The sequence below is a fragment of the Uranotaenia lowii genome, chromosome 2 (genome assembly GCF_029784155.1).
Source record: "Uranotaenia lowii strain MFRU-FL chromosome 2, ASM2978415v1, whole genome shotgun sequence".
NCBI classification, from domain to species: Eukaryota; Metazoa; Arthropoda; class Insecta; order Diptera; family Culicidae; genus Uranotaenia; species Uranotaenia lowii.
The window spans coordinates 227684337-227702308 of NC_073692.1; the positions used below are offsets into that span (position 1 = coordinate 227684337).

General features: G+C 36.9%; 1 long non-coding RNA gene across 2 annotated transcripts; it reads right to left on the reverse strand.

Annotated features, from left to right (window-relative positions):
- Positions 1-4117: 4117 nt before the first annotated feature.
- On the reverse strand, positions 4118-5195 carry LOC129749044 (uncharacterized). 2 transcript variants are annotated; one of them, XR_008737908.1, is made up of 3 exons: positions 4970-5195; positions 4671-4901; positions 4118-4334 (listed from the first exon to the last, which is right to left on the reverse strand). It is a non-coding gene; the product is annotated as an uncharacterized LOC129749044 (long non-coding RNA). The 2 variants fall into 2 exon arrangements; XR_008737907.1 differs by lacking the exon at positions 4970-5195 and having other exon boundaries at positions 4671-4963.
- Positions 5196-17972: the final 12777 nt, after the last annotated feature.

Sequence of the window (17972 nt, forward strand, 5' to 3'; positions counted from 1 at the left end):
GCAGAGGCATCTCGAAGCGCCAAACGGGCGACACACACAAAACCTCCGAAACGACTCCTTGCGGTGAAGTCGCGGTTCCCAAAGCATTACTCATTTGAAGAATAATAATCCCCTCCGGTGTTTTCCCGAGATTTTGCCCGAGAGACCAGACCGCGGTGGGACCAAATCGTTCAGACCGGGGCTTCTGAGGACAATATTTATTGACGTATTGAAATGGAATGACGTTATTGATGATGTACACGGACTTGTCGTCGAAAATATTAATTCGAATTTCTCTCCAATACAATGCGAAGCCGGAGTTACAATGACTGACTATTATTTCCGATTGGAGAATAGAATATGTTGTTCAGCAAATGAAAGAAAACAGATTCCCTATTTAATCTATATATATAAAAATGAATTTCTGTCTGTCTGTCTGTCTGTCTGTCTGTCTGTCTGTCTGTCTGTCTGTCTGTTCCCTATAGACTCAAAAACTACTGAACCGATTTACGTGAAACTTGGCAAGTGGGGGTATTGGAGGCCGGGGAAGGTTCCTATTATGGTTTGGGACCCCTCCCCCTAACAGGAAGGGAGGGAGGGGCCTCCCAAACAAAAGACTATTTTTTGCATAACTCGAGAACCAATCAAGCGAATGGTATCAAACTTGGCATGGGGTGGTATTTGGGAACGAGGAATATTTTAAAAAATATAAGGTACCCCTCCCTCCTTTCAGTGTGGTGATAAGAAGGGGGGAGGGGGGCTACCTTACAATTTTTCATATAACTCGAACACTAATCAAGATATTGGAACCAAATTTGGTATGGGAAGGTAATTTGATACGAAAAATATTTCAATGTTTTTTTGAGACCCCTCCCTCTTTCCAGTTGAAAGGGGGAGGGGCCTTTTTCATAATCTTTTATATAACTCAAAAACTAATAAAGCAAATGGAACCATATTTGGCATGGGAAGGTTTTTGGATACGTAAAATATTTCTATGATTATTTGAGACACCTCCCTCTTTCCAATAGGGAGATATAAAAGAGGGAGGGGCCCTCTTTTTAATTTTGTACATAACTCAAAATTTAATTAAGCAAATGGAATCAAATATGGCATGGGTGGATATTTGGGAACGTGACATGTTCTAATGATTGTTTGAGAGTTTGAGACCCCTTCCTTCTTCCAGCGGGGAGAAAGGAAAGAGGGAGGGACGTTTCATACAATTTTTACTGCATAACTCAAGAACTATAACAGCAAACGAAACCAAATTTGTCAGGGAACGATATTTGGGTATGAGAAATGCTTTTATGAATATTTGGTATCCCTCACTCCTTCAAAAAGGTTGATGAAAAGGGGGAGAAGAAATCTCCCTTACAATTTTCAGTATAACTGGAGAGCTGATCGAGCAAATTGAACCATATTTGGCATGTGAGGTTATTGAGATATGAGAAATGATTCTATTATAAAATTGACGCCCCACCTTTTTTCAGCGGAAAGATAAAGGGGGAAAGGGGGGCTTCCATACATTTTTTTGCATAACTTGAGAATGAATAGAGCAAATGAAATAAAATATGGCATCAAAAAGTATTTTAGTACAAAAATATTTTTATAAATATTAAGTTCTCACCCCTCCATTCAATGGGGAGAACGGGATGGTACTTCCTTTCAAGTTTATGCATAACTGAAGAATTTACAACGCAAATAAAACCAAATTTGGCATTCGATGGTATTTCAATAAAAATCATGTTGGTATGATTCTATGATTACCTGACACACCATCCTCCTTTCAGTGAGTAGGTACATAGGAGGAGGAAGGTGAGCCCAATACATTTTTTTTAGAATAAGTTCTCAATTTATGGTAACGAAGCCAGCAAATGGAAACAAATATGGCATGGAAAGGTACTTGGTTACGAGATATGTTTCTACGATTGTTATAGACCCTTACGCCTTACATGTAGAGAGGAGAAGAAAGGAGGGGGTTCCATATAAATTTCATTGTAAAGCTTAAAAACTTAAATGGAACAATATTTGATACAAAAAGATTTCACGATCTTCATTCAGCAGGGGGTGAGGGAGGGAAGGACCGGAGGGGGCTCTCTTATCAGTTTTTTAGCATAAATCCAGAACATATCAAGCAAAAACAACCATATTTTATAAGTTGGATTGTTTGCGTACGATTAATTTGAGACCCTTCTTTTTAGGGCAAAGCTTAAAGAAACAGATTGAAATGATCGGATCTTTAACACAAATTTATAGATTAACATTCAAGAATATTAGTTTAAGTTATTTTTGGGTTGCAATTCGAAACTCCAGCTGCAGCTCTCATATTATAGCGGTTGCTTATGAATTATATTATAATTAAATTTAAAATAATCAAAAAAAATAAAAATTTGAATAAATTCTGAAAATATCATTCGATTTTGAAAGGTGTAGCAAAGCACACCGGGTCAGCTAGTTAATCATATTTATTAGGATTGCACTCAGTTGGTAACAATGGCCTATGCTGACGGAAAATATTTCTAAAAAAAATCTGGTCAATAGCAATACATATGATAATTTCTTTTAAAAAGCCTAACTACCTTCACACTTTGTAAGTCCCTTTACGCAGTGAACGAATATCAAGCTTTGTCATCCCGGCTCACCGTTCGGCTTATTATGGTAATTCTTTTGTGGTAAGAGGCATTGCTAATTGGAACCGTTTACCCATTGAAAGCAAACTAATCAAAACTAAATTTATGTTGAAGAGAGATATTCTGGCTAGACTGAACAGGGGAATAAATTAAAATGCAACTTAACCGTCTTAGTATAGTAAGTATTAGTATAGTAGTTGCCGGTAGTTTCAAGCGAAACCCTAACCTGTCTCTCCGAGATTTTTTTTTAATAGAGCAGGGATAAGCCCCCGGGAGTTGGTCACCATTCAAGACCATTCTCCCGAAGGCATAAAACCTCCTCACTTTTTTTATTCATTTGTTTTTTTCAATATTTTTCGTACAATTTTTATGATTACACAGATTTTTTTTAATAAACGCTTCAAATATTCGGGCTCATTGTTTGAGAGCTGTATTTTCCTCAAATTGTGACTGTTGTAGGTTGCGATGGTGGGTGGCGGTGGTGGGCGGTTGCGGTGGCTGGCGGAGAGGGATAAAAACAAAATTGTATGGAGGCAATTAGTGGCAGGCAGATATGTTTGAAGTGAGGAACTGGACTTCTTTCAAGTCTCCAGTGAGATTACTCTCTGTTAAGGAGACTTTGAAAAACTGGTCTACGGCAGGTTCAACGATCTAGTTTGTTTTACTGTTCTTTCATACTAAGAGCAAGTCCAATGGTGTTGGGAAAAAGTGATAGAAATTTTGACGTCTGTAGCACAGATGGGAATTTTTCTATCGTGAAATATAGACCAAAAATGTTGGCCGTCCACCGGTGTGATAGAATACGAAGGTTAAAATCGAAAGCAACCAGCGATGCCAAGAGAATTTGCTTTTCAGTAATTTTACTGACTTTTTGAATTTTGAATTCACCGTTTGAAAATTGAAATCAAATTCATTTTACTTGATCATTAACTTGAAATAGTAGTGTCAATATGAAAATTTTATTATTTATATGTGTGAATAAGTATTGTTTAAGTTATGCATTCCAATACTAAACTATATTCTGCAGAATTAGGTGTTTTGTATTGGAGTGCATTTGATAACACGAGTTGATCAAGTTTTTTTATCTCTTCCAAAAACTTTCATTTTCAAAGTGATAATTAAATAAGTGATGAATAGAAAGTATAGGTATTTCAGACACATTTCTAATTCCATGAAATCGTCATTCAAATTAAAAATAAAAAAAACTTTTATTAAAATCAAATAACTTCAAAAAAATAAGTTTGCTTTTAAAATTAAAAACTAAATTTTTGTTTTAACTTTGTTTAACTTATTCTTTTAAGGTTAAAAAAAAAGATTTAGGTAATCAATTCTCATTACAAAACGTATAAATTGGAGAAGCTGTATTAGGTTTGCCATGATCGAGACGTCATTTAGCCTAATTTATGACCATTGCAAATTTGTCTCAAAGCATAACTATGTTACTGCTTGGAACTGTTGCATGGGACGATTGTTCTGCAGTTCACTTAAGATAAAAAAAAACTCATGAAAAATGTATTCAAATCATCAGTCAGTTGTTATTATAGTTATTCTATAGTACTGGTATTGTAACGTTCTACCAATGTAGCACACATGAAAGTGATTTTGGTATTTGAAGGACTATTCGAATATAAATTTTCGATTGCAGAATCATTCCTGGCCGTGTTTGAACAGAGCGATCAGAGATCCAACCCATCGGAAGCCAAACTTGGTGCGTTTCGGCAGCACAACCTGAAATTTGGGATATGGGCACAGAGAACAGACGTACAAGCTCGAACAAAAAATCTTTAAAAAAGTGTGTAAAAGTTCAAATGCTGACACCCAAAAAATACGTTGAAAATTGACTTGAAACAGTGCCATCTATTGCGCCGTTCAAAAGTTACAAATCAAATTTTCACAGTTCTCTTTGGTGTATTTGGAGACATCTGGTGACAAAGCTAAAAAGGAAAAATTGGTTAAAATGTTCGTTGTAAATTTTACACAAGTTTCGTGAAATAGCTTGTACGTCTGTTCTCTGTGATATGGGTTTTGATTTTAAATAATTTACCGACTTTTGAGAACACCTACCTGATACAAACATTCAATTTCCGATGTCTCTTCGTTGGAATAAGTTGCAATTTGTCCGGATGCACTGGGACCGAAAAATTGATTGGAAGCTGAATTTTACTCCCGATACGACGCCTGCGTTTGATATAATTAACACTTGTCAAATTAACAGCGAGGGTTCCGTGTTCTGAAGATGATGGAACCATTAAAGGCGGCGTTCCGAACTTGTCACCGGACATTCCGACGGAATACCTGTTTCAAATTAAAAAAAATGAAACACTTTCCTTCTCCCGAAAACCGCTTAAACAAAACAAACAAACCGAATTTATGTATTCACACATCTATCTGGCATCTCTGCCCCTAAAAATGCATGATAGCCCATTCGATTGGCAAGGGCATGAACAAAAGTGGTTGTATGTTTTAAAGAGTTGATTTACTTCTTTGCAATAAGTATCCAATCAAGTGATAAAAGTATTTTTTTAAAAAGAAAATACCACTTTATGTTTAAATCCTGACATTGCTAAATTTGCTTTATTTTCCCCTCAACTGAGGTTTTCAACACAAGAAAGATGGCAGCACCGAATCGTGTCATGCACGAATACTGTATTGCAACGCCGACTCTATCACTCGGTTCGGTGTTGCAAAACATTGCGTTTTTCTATCACCCTCAGCCAAAAAGTGTTATACGATACAAATTTTGCAGCGCGAAACTGTTCGAATATCAGATTTTCCCAACACCGGTGGACGGCAAATGTGTTGTGATGTGATGTAAACCATCGAAATTTCCAACTCCATCTCAACCAGTGAACTTGCTCTAAGAAGTTCTCCAAGTTGTTTTTGATATGAACTTTGAGTTGACGTTTGAAACTGACTTTGTTCCTTATAATTTTTAAGTGTGCTGGTAGACTATTATACTTCATTTTACTGAAGTATTCAGGGGATCTTTTCATGTTTTCTGTGTTTGGTCTTCTTTGTGTTAGGTTTTCTCTCGTTCTTGTGAGGAATCTATGACTCTGTTGCTGGACATGTTGATTGTGGTGACAGAGTGGATTATACAGTACGTTGTGAATCTGCACTATACTCAGTAGTTCTCTTAGTGCAGCTATCGGTAGAACAGATAACGGGGCTTCTTTAAATAGGCTGAGCGTGGAGAAGAGTTTGGGTCGTTTGTAAACTGCTTTCAGACATCGATTTTGCATGGCCTGGAGTGGTCTAATATTGCTTTTCCTACAGATAGAGACCATGTATTGCAGTTTAGACTGTACAAAAGCATGATAGAGGTACGTCAGCTGTTAAGTGGGTACGAACCTCGAAATTTTCCACATTGAGCTGTGTATAGCACGAAGCTCTTTTCTGAGCCTGTCTACGTGCGCATCCCATTTCAGAAATTCGTCAAAGATAAGCCCAAGGTACTTGAAGGTTTTAACATTTTCGATTACTGTTGTACCAGTCTGAAGCAGATTCTCACATTCAATGCGCCGATTGACTGTCCTAAAAATGACGTACTTGGTTTTGTCCAAGTTTAGCGAAAGAAGATTGTAATTGAAGTATCCTTGAAGTGTGTCCAAATCCTGCGCCATTCGAGACATAATTATTTGTTGATCAGCATGTTCGTACGACAGTGAAGTATCGTCAGAAAAAAGTCGGGGTTTGCCATGTAGACGCAGGTTATGCAAATCGTTCACGTACAGGATGAATAGAAGAGGGCCCAAATTACTGCCTTGAGGAACTCCAACTGGCAGGTTTCCTAGTTTGCTTGAAGTTTGGTTGATTTGAACGAATTGTTTCCTGTTGGCAAGGTAGCTAGCTAAGAGGGAATTTGCAACACCTCTGATTCCGTAAGCATCCAGTTTTTGGAGCATAGTGGAATGATCGATTATGTCGAAGGCCTTTTTCAAATCCAAGAACAACACTCCCATAAGTTTGCGATTATCGAGTGCGTTGTGGATATCATCTACAAGCTCGGTTGCGGCAGTTAATGTGCTTGAACCTTCCCGGAACCCATATTGATAGTTGTAAAACAGTGTGTGCTGCTTTAGGAAGTGCAAGATCCGTTCTGCTACGAGTTTTTCAAGGATTTTACTAAACACTGATAATATTGATATCAGGCGGTAGTTACTGCAGATAGCCTTTATCCCTGCTTTGAATATCGGAATGACTCGTGCTGTTTTGAGAAACTCCGGAAATTGACCTGTCGTAATACAGTCGTTGAATATGTCTCTGATCAGCGGTGCCAAAATTACATGATGAGTTTTAACAAATTCTGCAGAAATGCCATCCGGTCCAGGAATTTTATAGGATGCGAGGTTGTTAATAAGAACAATAAGTTCTTGTTCGATTGCTGCTCTCAGGTATACACTTCTAGCATTGTGAACTGATGGAGTACTACTACCCTGCACATTTCTCGGTATCGTGGCCACTAATTGTGTCCCAACCTTGCAGAAGTAGTCGTTGAACGCATTTGCAACCAATTTCGCATCTTCCACGAGCACTCCATTGATTCCCAATTTAATAGTTTCGCTTTGTGACATGCTACGTCCAACCAGATCATTCAAATTTTTCCACACCGCTTTCTGGTTAGTTTTTTGGAATAGTTTGTGGTAATAACCTTTCTTAGCCTCAGCTTTGGCGCGCTGCAGTTTTTTTGAGATGTGCGATAGGAGTTCTTTCAGGTTTTCATTGGCGGGGTATTTTTTGCATCGGGCAAGAGTTCTGTCTTTAAAACGCATCAATTTCACACATCAAACGACATCCATGGACAATAACCTCTCACTTTTACTTGAACCGATACTGTTTTTGAGAACCTCTCTTTCAGCAAAGTGTATAATTCTATAAGTTTGATAAGTTTCTCTGACGGATTGCACGCTTGTATTTTTTCGAATTCTATTCGGAAAGCTGCATTCATTTGCTCGTGTTGAAGGATAACTTTTTCAAGTGTTTGATACGAAATGGTTTTTTTTTTAATTTATTGTGGTCAACACCAGGCTGTGATCACCGATGCCAAATGGAAGCGTTTCATTCAATATTTGATCAGCTAATGAATCTGAGCATACCACATGGTCAAGTATTTTGCTGCTGGCTGGACAAGTTGCATGTGTGTTAGACACACGACAACCATAGCATGTCAATAGATCTAATTATCGTTGGACAACTGGACAAATTTCCTTGTTTATAGCGATATTTACGTCTCCAAGCATTAAGAACCGAGAGTCAGGTTTCACGGATGCAAGAATAGAGTCAATTTTGTCAAACAACAGCTGCGGATTCTGAGAGAGCGGGCGATATATGGCATGAATGTCGATTGGAGAGCCCCCAGGATCAAGTCGCAAGTGAATAGAATGAAAACCTTCAATGTGTGTGTTTTCCACTTCCGAGATTTTTAGAGATTCTTTCACAAGAACAGCAAGACCTCCGCTACTGAAATCAGGGCGACAGGAAACGAAACTACGAAATCCATTTATATTTGCGTAATGTTTATTCTCTTCTTTTAACCAGGTTTCACCAAGGACTATGATGTCAACAGATGCAGGGTATTTTTCTAGAAAAATCTTAATTGTGTCTAATTTGGTTGGATCATTAAGACCTCTGATATTCAGTTGAAGAGCTCTTAGAAAGTGGGGATTATTTTTATTTCGACTATTTTTATATAAGGAATCCAGAGAATCGTGCAGTATATTATGCTTTTTATTATTCATTGTGTTTAAAAAAAAAATATAAGTATCAACATAAAGGCCTAACAAGATTTTTTAATTATCACCTGTTCTCATGTTAACCCGTTTCGGTGAAGACATCTCCGGCATCGTGGTGTTTGAAGCTTCCATATCGATCGAGTGGTTTAGATGGACAGGAGGACAGGAGGTTTATACGGCAAAAGGAAGGGGAATGGTAGCAGATATTTTCAAACACATGAAACGGTCGAAGTTCGCGAAGAAATATCTAGTTTGGCAAGCCATCTGTAGGGGAAAGGTTTCCTAAATGGGCCTATCGGGTTAAATGCGCCTACGGCCGTTTGACGAACTGGCTGATAAGACAATATATCTAATCAATGCATTTTGAGGGTGATACGCATAGAACATAAGGCAAAAAAGAAATTTATGAATTAATCAAATCAAAAAAATTTAAAAATTCATATAAGGTTTTGATACCTTTTGATGTAATATTTTGACTTTTAAAAATAATACGTAAAGAAGCTCAAAACGAAAAGTTGGGTGGTTTTTGTTTCTTATTCAAATTAACCCTAAAAGTAAAACCAATTTAAGCTTTTAGGATGTTTTCATAATTATTGGAAAGTGGAATAAGAGAGTGTTTTTTGTATGCCCCCATCATGTTTGTAAAATGCCGCTATGCTAAAATAAGAGGTTAAATAGATTAAATATCTGATTTTTATCATTAAAACTTCGAATTTATGCTCTAACTAACACCTTTAGAGAGAATTGAAGATCTTTGAACGGATTTGATGGAGTTTTTTTTATGAATGTATTGCCTCCATAACACGACAACCCTAACTTTTGTTTTGTTCTATAAATTGATAAAAGAAATAGATTTTTATAAAACTTCATTTTTGTCGTATGAAAATTATCAGTTTGTAGCATCTCCAATGAAATTATACGGAAATATCGCCAAAAACACAGAAATTTTGCCTAAAACATGAATAGGCGCATTTAGCCCGCACGGTTTGAGGTTCGGCAATTTTGACAACAGTTAGAATAAAATCAATGTCTCAAAAACTGAAGGAGATTTCAACATAAAATTTACTCCAATGTATAGAAAACAGATGTCTGCTCATGTGTATATAGTTTTTGTACACAAATTTGTTGTAATATTTGAGTAAATCAGTATTCTGCTTAATAGGCGCATATAGCCCGCTTCTCCCCTACCTGTGGCTTGAAAAGCAGCATTTTCATAGCTTCCGGGACTGTCAACCAAGAAATTTACGTGAAAGAGTGTTTGAATAAACGTCTGCTGCCTTTCCTGAAGAAACACGGTTGTTCCGTACTGCTTTGGCCGGATTTGGCATCTTGCTATTACGGTAAAAAGGCAAAGGAGTGGTACGCCGCCAACAACGTGCAGGTGGTTCCCAAGGACAAGAACCCTCCCAACACGCCAGAGCTCCGCCCAATTGAGAAATACTGGGCTATTGTCAAGCGGAACCTAAAGAAGACCAAAAAACTGCTAAGGACGAGCAGCAGTTCAAGGCAAACTGGCTTTCTGTGGCGTAGAAGGTGGACAAGGTGGCTGTACAAAATCTGATGGCAGGGGTTAAGCGTAAGGCCCGGAAATTCGGATTTGGAAAAGCGGAAGCTTAACTGAATTTTATACTAATTAAACTTGAAAAAGAAATTTAATTTGATTTTCTTAATAAATGATTTCAGCGATTTACACGCGTTTTCCCTTGACCAAATTTTGACCGTATCACCCTTTAGCTTTACCATACTAAAGTCTGTTTCACATAGAATCTGGTCGCATCTTTTCATTTACTGCAGCGCCCCTAGTTGTCACATCGTGAATCTTTTGACAGTGTTTTGATCCGGATGGTTTGTTTACTTAGTGGTGAAAATGTCATCAAGATTGAAGCAGTCAGTCAAAAGTTATCGACGGTGTAACGCGAAAGGCGAGAGAAAATTTTGCACACTCACGTAGAGAAATCGACGTGGTCAGGGGTAAAGATCGTGAAATTCCTGAAATATCCAAAATCGACTGTAAATTCGGTGCTGCAGCGTTACCGGGAGACTTTTTCGGTGGATTGAGCAAAACAAACCAGGCGTAAATGTGGAACATATGACCGGAAGCTGCGAGCAAAGGTAATTCGATCAGTTCACAATAATCCTGGAATCTCCATGCGTGATTTGGCGAAAAAGTTCAAGACGAACCACAGTACAGCTCGACGAATTTGTTTGCGAGAAGGCTTGCGGTTGTATTATGCAAGCAAACACCCCAACGGGATGCTGAAACAAAACCTGGTTGCCAAAACCAGGGCAAGGAAGTTGTACGAAAAAGCGTTGACCAAATACAACGGATGCATTTTGATGGACGACGAAACTTACGTCAAAATGGATTTTGGACCCGAAAATTCATCCGAAAAGCAGACGAATGATTTTTTTGTATTTTTTCCTTAAAGTGCAATGAAAACCCTACAAAGTGACATTTTTACTTTTGTTGTACGTTATTTCTATGCGGAGAAATGATCAATTTTATCCGACCAGATTCTATGTGAAACAGACTTTAATGGATTTCTGCATTATTTATTTGTAGATCTTCAACAGTTTGTTCCGAGTAAAACATAACAACCTGGTTTCTGATCTGGTTAATTTTCTGAACCAGCTCATTCTTACAATTTTATTTAGTTTGAGTTTTTGATGCTCGTTAATACATTATCCACACTTGAATTCCATATAAAAATCCAAAAAATAACATGATTTCTTCTTAACATATTCGGGAACCTTACTAAAAGTTCAATGTTCGACAAGGTTTATATTTAACCCAGTGCCAATACTTAACTCAATAATTCATTGTATTTCGTACCAAACCTGGCTAGAGTCGAATTCCCTGATGAGCTTTTAACCACACTTTGTTGCATGATGTTCACCAGCCACTGACCGGTGTGGAGTGCAGCAACGATGATGTAGAAACGCGTCAAAATGCATTAAATCGCCATAAAAACTAATTTGTTGGTACAAATGAATAAACACAGAACTTTCGGCACTTTTTTTCGCTCTCTGTCGAACAGCAGCGGCGGCGCCGCTTGTTAGAAAACAGCTGAAGGGAAGGAAAAACACTGAAAAGTCTGTGTGGAACGCATGTTCTCAGTCTGGAGCCAATTTAAACCACGTTTTTAAGGATCTTTTCGCGTGATTTTTGTTTCCTTGTTTCGGGAAAAATGCCCCCGAGGGGTGGGCGTTGCTAAAACAATTCACCGGTTCGATATGATGTTCGGCGCTTGTTGCAGCTTGTTGTTGTTAACTTATTTCAAAATTTGAAATTAGAAGCTTGCACAGTCGAAGGATTTTGCAAACGGGAGAGACTTGCCTCTGGTAGAACACACATTTTAACATAAAACATGCATAAATTAAGGGTACTACTAGAGTTTGTTTTTGGGATTCGGCTCTGGCCAAAAGGTTCGGCGCTTTTTGGAGGCCCTGGAGTGTTGAGCGCACACGTTTTGGGGAGTGCTGCTCGATCATTTGCACTAATTTATAACTGGCGGCATTGCGGAATTTGTGTTTTTAGTTTGGGTGCTTCGGACGAAACAAAGAAACGTCGTAAAAAAGTTGTTACAATTTTAAAGGCCGAACCGCTGTTCGAGACCGCAGAATCTACATGTTTTTTTTTTCATACCGACAGCAGCATATGGCCAATGGGCAATGGGAAATGCCACCTAGGTGGCAGCGAACATAAATTTATATCCTTCCACGGAAAATCGGTAATTCTGCGGGTGAGGAGTTATGAAATCCTCGATTATCACCGAAGGGTTTTTTTACGCCGAGACGACCGCTGAACAAGAAATTAAATTAGTAACAGCTCCACCCCTTCATTAGAGAAAGAGGTCCCACGATCGGGCTCTTTGAGGAAATAAAAGGCTCTCACTCTCGTTTCGAATCCTCACCGAAAAGTTAACCGAAAACGGACATGTGTGGCCCCGGCCAATTCCTCGTAGAGGTACTGGATCAAGTTGACCACAAAGGCCGCAACCGGGATTTGAAGATCTGACAATTTACGACCTCGCGCGGATCCTTTTCAAAACTTAACAGTTGAGGTCCGTCATCAAATCAACAAAACCAGCCACACAAAGATTTCTGGGCGTCTTTCACCAACCGTGGCCAGGCCAAGCAACTAAATAAAACCTCCAGACCGAAACCTTCTGGACCCAGCAAAAGAAAAAAGAAAAAAAAACATAATAAAATAAAACACTGCAAGCGCGTATCTAATTTGACAGATCTCCGGATTCCGGTCTATGTTCGCATTGTTTCGGGAGGCCTGCCGGACTTGGTTTCCTCAAGTTTTTTTTTTTCCTTTCTGCGCGCAACTCCCAACCTTAGAAGTCACCTTTACGCACACCCATCGATTCGAAGCAACAAACCAGAATCCCGATAATGCCAGGAAGGCATCGCTTCAATCTTCATTTCCTAACTAGATCGTAAAATAAATTGAACACTCACTTTCCGTTGGTGCCGAGATTTTACGATCCTGGCAGAAAATAAGGGCTTCTCCTTCTGCTGCAAGATCGAGTTGCAACGCAATCTGCTGATGCCTGCTGATGGTTGCAAAGCTTTTTGCGTTCTTGGAAGCCGCTGAAAGGCTGAAAATTACTTATTTAGGCTTAATTTTACGATGATGAAGTGCGACTTAATACTGCGTTTGCCCCCTTTGTGAAGCCGGAGACCGGTTGAATGGAGCCGGGCTGAAATTTTGTTTGAAACAAGTTCAGAATCTTTGAAAGTTGTCGAGAATTGATGTAATTTGTGGTTCACATTAAAAAAAAAAAAATTAAAATGATTCTTTAACGGAAGCTTTGAATTCCGCAGATATTAATAAAACAAAAAATATGTTCTCAGAAAATCTATTAAAACTATTATCTGTTAGTATAAGTGTATGGGGACTCACAGACCAAATATTTTTTGTTTGCTAAAAATGACAAAAAAAAGGTTTTATTTTTTATTTCTGAAAAAATAAGAGCTACTATTTTTTTTTCTTTTAAACAACACCGTGAAAAAATGATCGGAATTACCCCTATTTATGTTACTTAAAATCGATAAGATAGCTGTCATGACGAAATGCGATCAACCGATGTGTGGCTATAGAAAGTGGTCAAAGTGTAGGTATGTTTGGACATAATGGGCACGAGTTTCACTAAGGAACTATAACAAAACTAAAATGCAAAAATCACAATCTTCAGGTAGTGGATCAAAATTTAAATAATGCTCATTCCGTATATCCACAAAAATGTTTTTATGTTATGAAACGTTCAAACTTATTGAACTGCTCTGATTGATGCTGCTGAAAAAATTATATAAAATGTTTACGTGATGGTAATTTTTGTATTGAAATAAATATTTTCCTAAAAAAATCAGTTTGGAAATTTACAAATTTCAACCACATACCTATTTAATGTAAGATTCAAAAAGTCATGACATATTGCTTCTATTCAAATGCCACATTTTAATTTTTTGAAAGTGTAATACTCCGAGGTGTATGTAAACCTTTTGATTTCAGAATAATTATGCTGAAGAATTTTTTTTTATTTAAAGAAAAGTTTAACCATGCAATTTTGTTAGATTATATTTTAACCAAGCTCCACTCTATATATACACCCATAGAAGAGGTTGCAAAAATCCTATGCCTATTTAGCAAATCTCTGTGCCGATAATGCGCTGAAATGTGCACTGTGCCGAAGACGGTATGTTTGAAAAACCGTAACTGGCATAAGGACTCGGCTCCCAACCAAAATGATGACCACTACATTCAAGCGAAACAAGAAAAACATTTTATGGGATTTCCTTCCTATTGGATAATTCATCCCAGAAACAAGAAAATAAAAATTAAAACCACAGCGCTGTGGTGAGAATCGAACTCAAATCACCAATTGTATCGTCTTGCCAGTCCGACATCCTAACCAGTGTACTATTCGAGCTTCATGCAGGACGAGGTATATTTGGCATAGGCTTTCTGTTACCGATCAATCACAAAAAAAACGTACAACGGCGGCTTCCCGGCGTTTGGCCTCCTTTCAATGCATTCCTTTGTCTTAAGATGGAAACGGGAAAGGGAACGGGAGTGAAGGAACGGGAAACCCATTGAATGAGAACTGTGCTTTGCTTACTGCCTGCTATTACATACACACGCTACATATACACAGCTGCTGAAGCCGGGCAGCTTGGCCGGTGTTGTTTGCCGGTGAATCGAAGGAATGTGTTTGTTGTTGCTTTTGCTTCATACACACGCACAGCTTAGCCGTGTTTGCCGGTCGATTGAATTAGAAGGATGTTTTTGTTGTTGCTTTTGCTACATTCACACGCACAGTGCTCGGTTCGCTGGCTGCCTGGTGTTGGCCGGTATTTATTTCCATCCTTCTTCGGCTTGTGATGCGATGGGGAGGGACGCGAAAACGTTTTTATTTTGTTTCATTCAGACATACGCAATTCGGTTGCGCTGGGAGGTTAATGCCGGTGGGCGCAAATCGAATCAGTGCCGGTCGCGTTATCTTCTTGTACCAATGATGCTATGAAATTGACTACACGCCATTGGCACAGAGGCTGAATTTTGGGTGTATAAAAATGAATGTGTGTCTGTCTGTCTGTTCCCTATACACTCGGAAACTACTGAACCGATCATCCTGAAACTTGGCATCTGAGGGTTTTTGGGGCCGGAGATGATTCTGTAGGGGAACATGCCCTATTATGCGCCACCTAAGCAAATCGCTCATGTTCAATGTATTCCACTTACAAATTGTTTTAAAAACGGGTGTAATCGTTGAAGAAAAGTGTTTTCTACAAATGCCTATGATTTTTTATTACTCAAATTGCTATAGTAGCTTCAAAAACTTGATTTTTAAAAACCATATTCAAAGCCGCAGAACAAAACTGTGTTGCAAATACGCGCCGCTGTGTATTCAATAAGCGAATAGCAGCCGAACCCACCCGAAAGCAGCCGAAGACCAAAAACACACCAATACTTACAGACACTTTGACTGAAAAGAAAATCAAAACGGCCTTTCAAAATTTGAAAAAAAAATTAAAAGTAGATTTTTTTGGGCTGAATTAACGCTCAAAATATGGTTTTCAACTTTTTGTTCATTTTCAATGAAAATTGGCCTTTTTGAAAAATTAATGCTATTTTCAGCCTACTACGATTGGCGCGTTATAACGAGCGCATGGGCCGTGATAGAACATACCCATAAAAAGCATACCTTAACAAGTTCAGTATGATTTTTTAGCATAAAATCATAGTTTAGATTCTCCTCTATCTATCTTTGTGTCAGAAAATATTGTCTTATTCGTTTTTCTCGGCTTGGTGACACCTTTTGAAAGTGTTTTAAAATTTAGATCGAAATGAAGAAAAACCTAAATTGTAAAATCATCACGACACAGGGGCATTTTAAGGAAAAATTCATACTTGCCATGACCAATCACAGCATTTAAAACAAATTGGTAATATTTTGCCAGCTTAAAATGTTCCAGATTCTTCCAAACAAGAGTGGCGCGTATTAGCCACATGGGGCGTTATATGAACTTTTCCCCTATTAGTTACAAACCGCTCCGACTTAAGGGAGGGGGGGCTACCATACAACTTTTGTTTTTATTCCCCCGAACCAAAAGTCATGCATCCATTTTGTCAAGCAATTTTCGTTTCCTTTGGCGGGATTATTTTCACCATCACCATGGGCCGGGTTTTAGAAGCAATCACCAAGAGTTTACGTGTACTCAAGGCCGTGCGAACGGGGGGGGGGGGGGTTTAGGGGTTTAACCCCCCTCCCCCTCCCCATGAAGCCTTTTTCCGAATAATAATTTCGGGAAATTACTGGATTTTGGGTGGAGGAAAAAGATGTTTAAAAATTAAAAATAAGTGTTAACAAGTAAGTCAGAAATTTGGCGCGCCTCCGGCGGAATTCAGCCTTAAATCACCCCAGGCTTGAGACATTTCATTTTACAAGACCATAAAATTTCGTTCACGAATTGAAACTAATTTCTAATTTTAAATTTCGATTTGCACTTCAGATAACCTTTCGTATTTAAACATTAAACTTGACATAAAACCCTACCTCCTCTTGAGAATGAATTTTTATTGAGAAGTGTAACTAAACAAGAACAGAGTTTGAAATGAATCATTTTAACTTTAAAATTAATTAATTAACCAATTCCAGCCTCAATTGATTTTTTTTCTTGTTCTTTTCTAATGCTCAACATCACATTTTAAAAGGTTCTGAAATTTAAATATGCATTTTTTCTATCAGATTTAGTTATTTAAATAACTTTTTACCTTAAAATTATTCAAGAACGTTCTGCACTTTTTTGAAAAAACTAAAACAAAACTTTAAAATAAATTATCAACTTTCCTCAAGACTTCATGTAATTTTAAGTCACGCTAAAAAAGTTATAGATGTTTTCTATTTTTTTTTTGTTTTATCCCCATTCAACGAATTTTTAACCAAATTGAATTTTAGAAAATTTTGAAAGCACGAACCCAATCGTTTTGCTGGTTTAAACAAGTATTTTTTCAATGAAATCAAGGTTTTTTTTAATTTTCTGCAGTTATGCCTAAAATATTTGTACCTTATCATATTTCTCATAATTTTATTAACTGTTAAATTTTACTTTTTTAGATCATGCATCATCATCATCATAAAAATATTATTCCTTGATTAAATAAATTGTAATAAAAAAATCAGAAACAGATTTTTTCTTAAATGTAGGTTCGATAATAATTAATCAGTCGTCAATGATCAATTTCACTTAAACTGACTCATTTTAAAACTCCATATCACAAACACTAAATGAGTTAGTCCAAATTTGTCAAATGATTCGAGTTCAGAAAGCTTAAATCTACCAAACCAATCATTTGAAGATAAGCACCAAAAGGCTTTTCCCTTGAATTATCAATTAAATTATATAAATAAGTTTTTATAATGTTAAGAAGGGTTTTTTGAAGAAAAAAATCTTTCTAAAATGGCCAAAACTTAACTTTTTGATCTTCATATTTTGTTTAATTTTTCAAATTAATTTACCGATTTTTTTCCAAGTTTCAAATAAATTTACTGTATTTTACAGTAAAACTATTTAAATTTTTAGAAATATTTTTTATAAGTAATCCTGCATTTTTGGTGTTTTTATACATAAACAAAGGAAAATCGTATTTTATTTTAATTTTTTTCTTGATGTACTCATCATTTTCAGCTGTTAAAAATAGTTTTTATGGAAAAATAAAAATTAATAATTATTAATAACAATTATTATCATGTTCTAAACAACTAATCATGATAAATTTTTACCTGTTTTGACATTTATTTTAGAATTTAATTTTCTTTTAAATCTATGTATTTGGAATATTTATTTCAAATTTTAAAGCTAGAGTGCTTAGAAATTATTTTGAAGCAAATTTCTAGTTCTCAACACGAAACATAATTTTGAAAAATTTATCAATGACTTATCGAAAATATCGTTGATATGAAGCTTTCATTATGGTTTGTTTTGGAAGCTTTAATTAATTTTATTTGTAAAATTTATAATTTTTGAGTTTGTGTGACAACTATGATTAAGAAAATGATGTTAGTAATCCATTTCCTTATTTATTGTGTAGTTTTGGTATTGTTATAATTGTTAGCTGAATTTG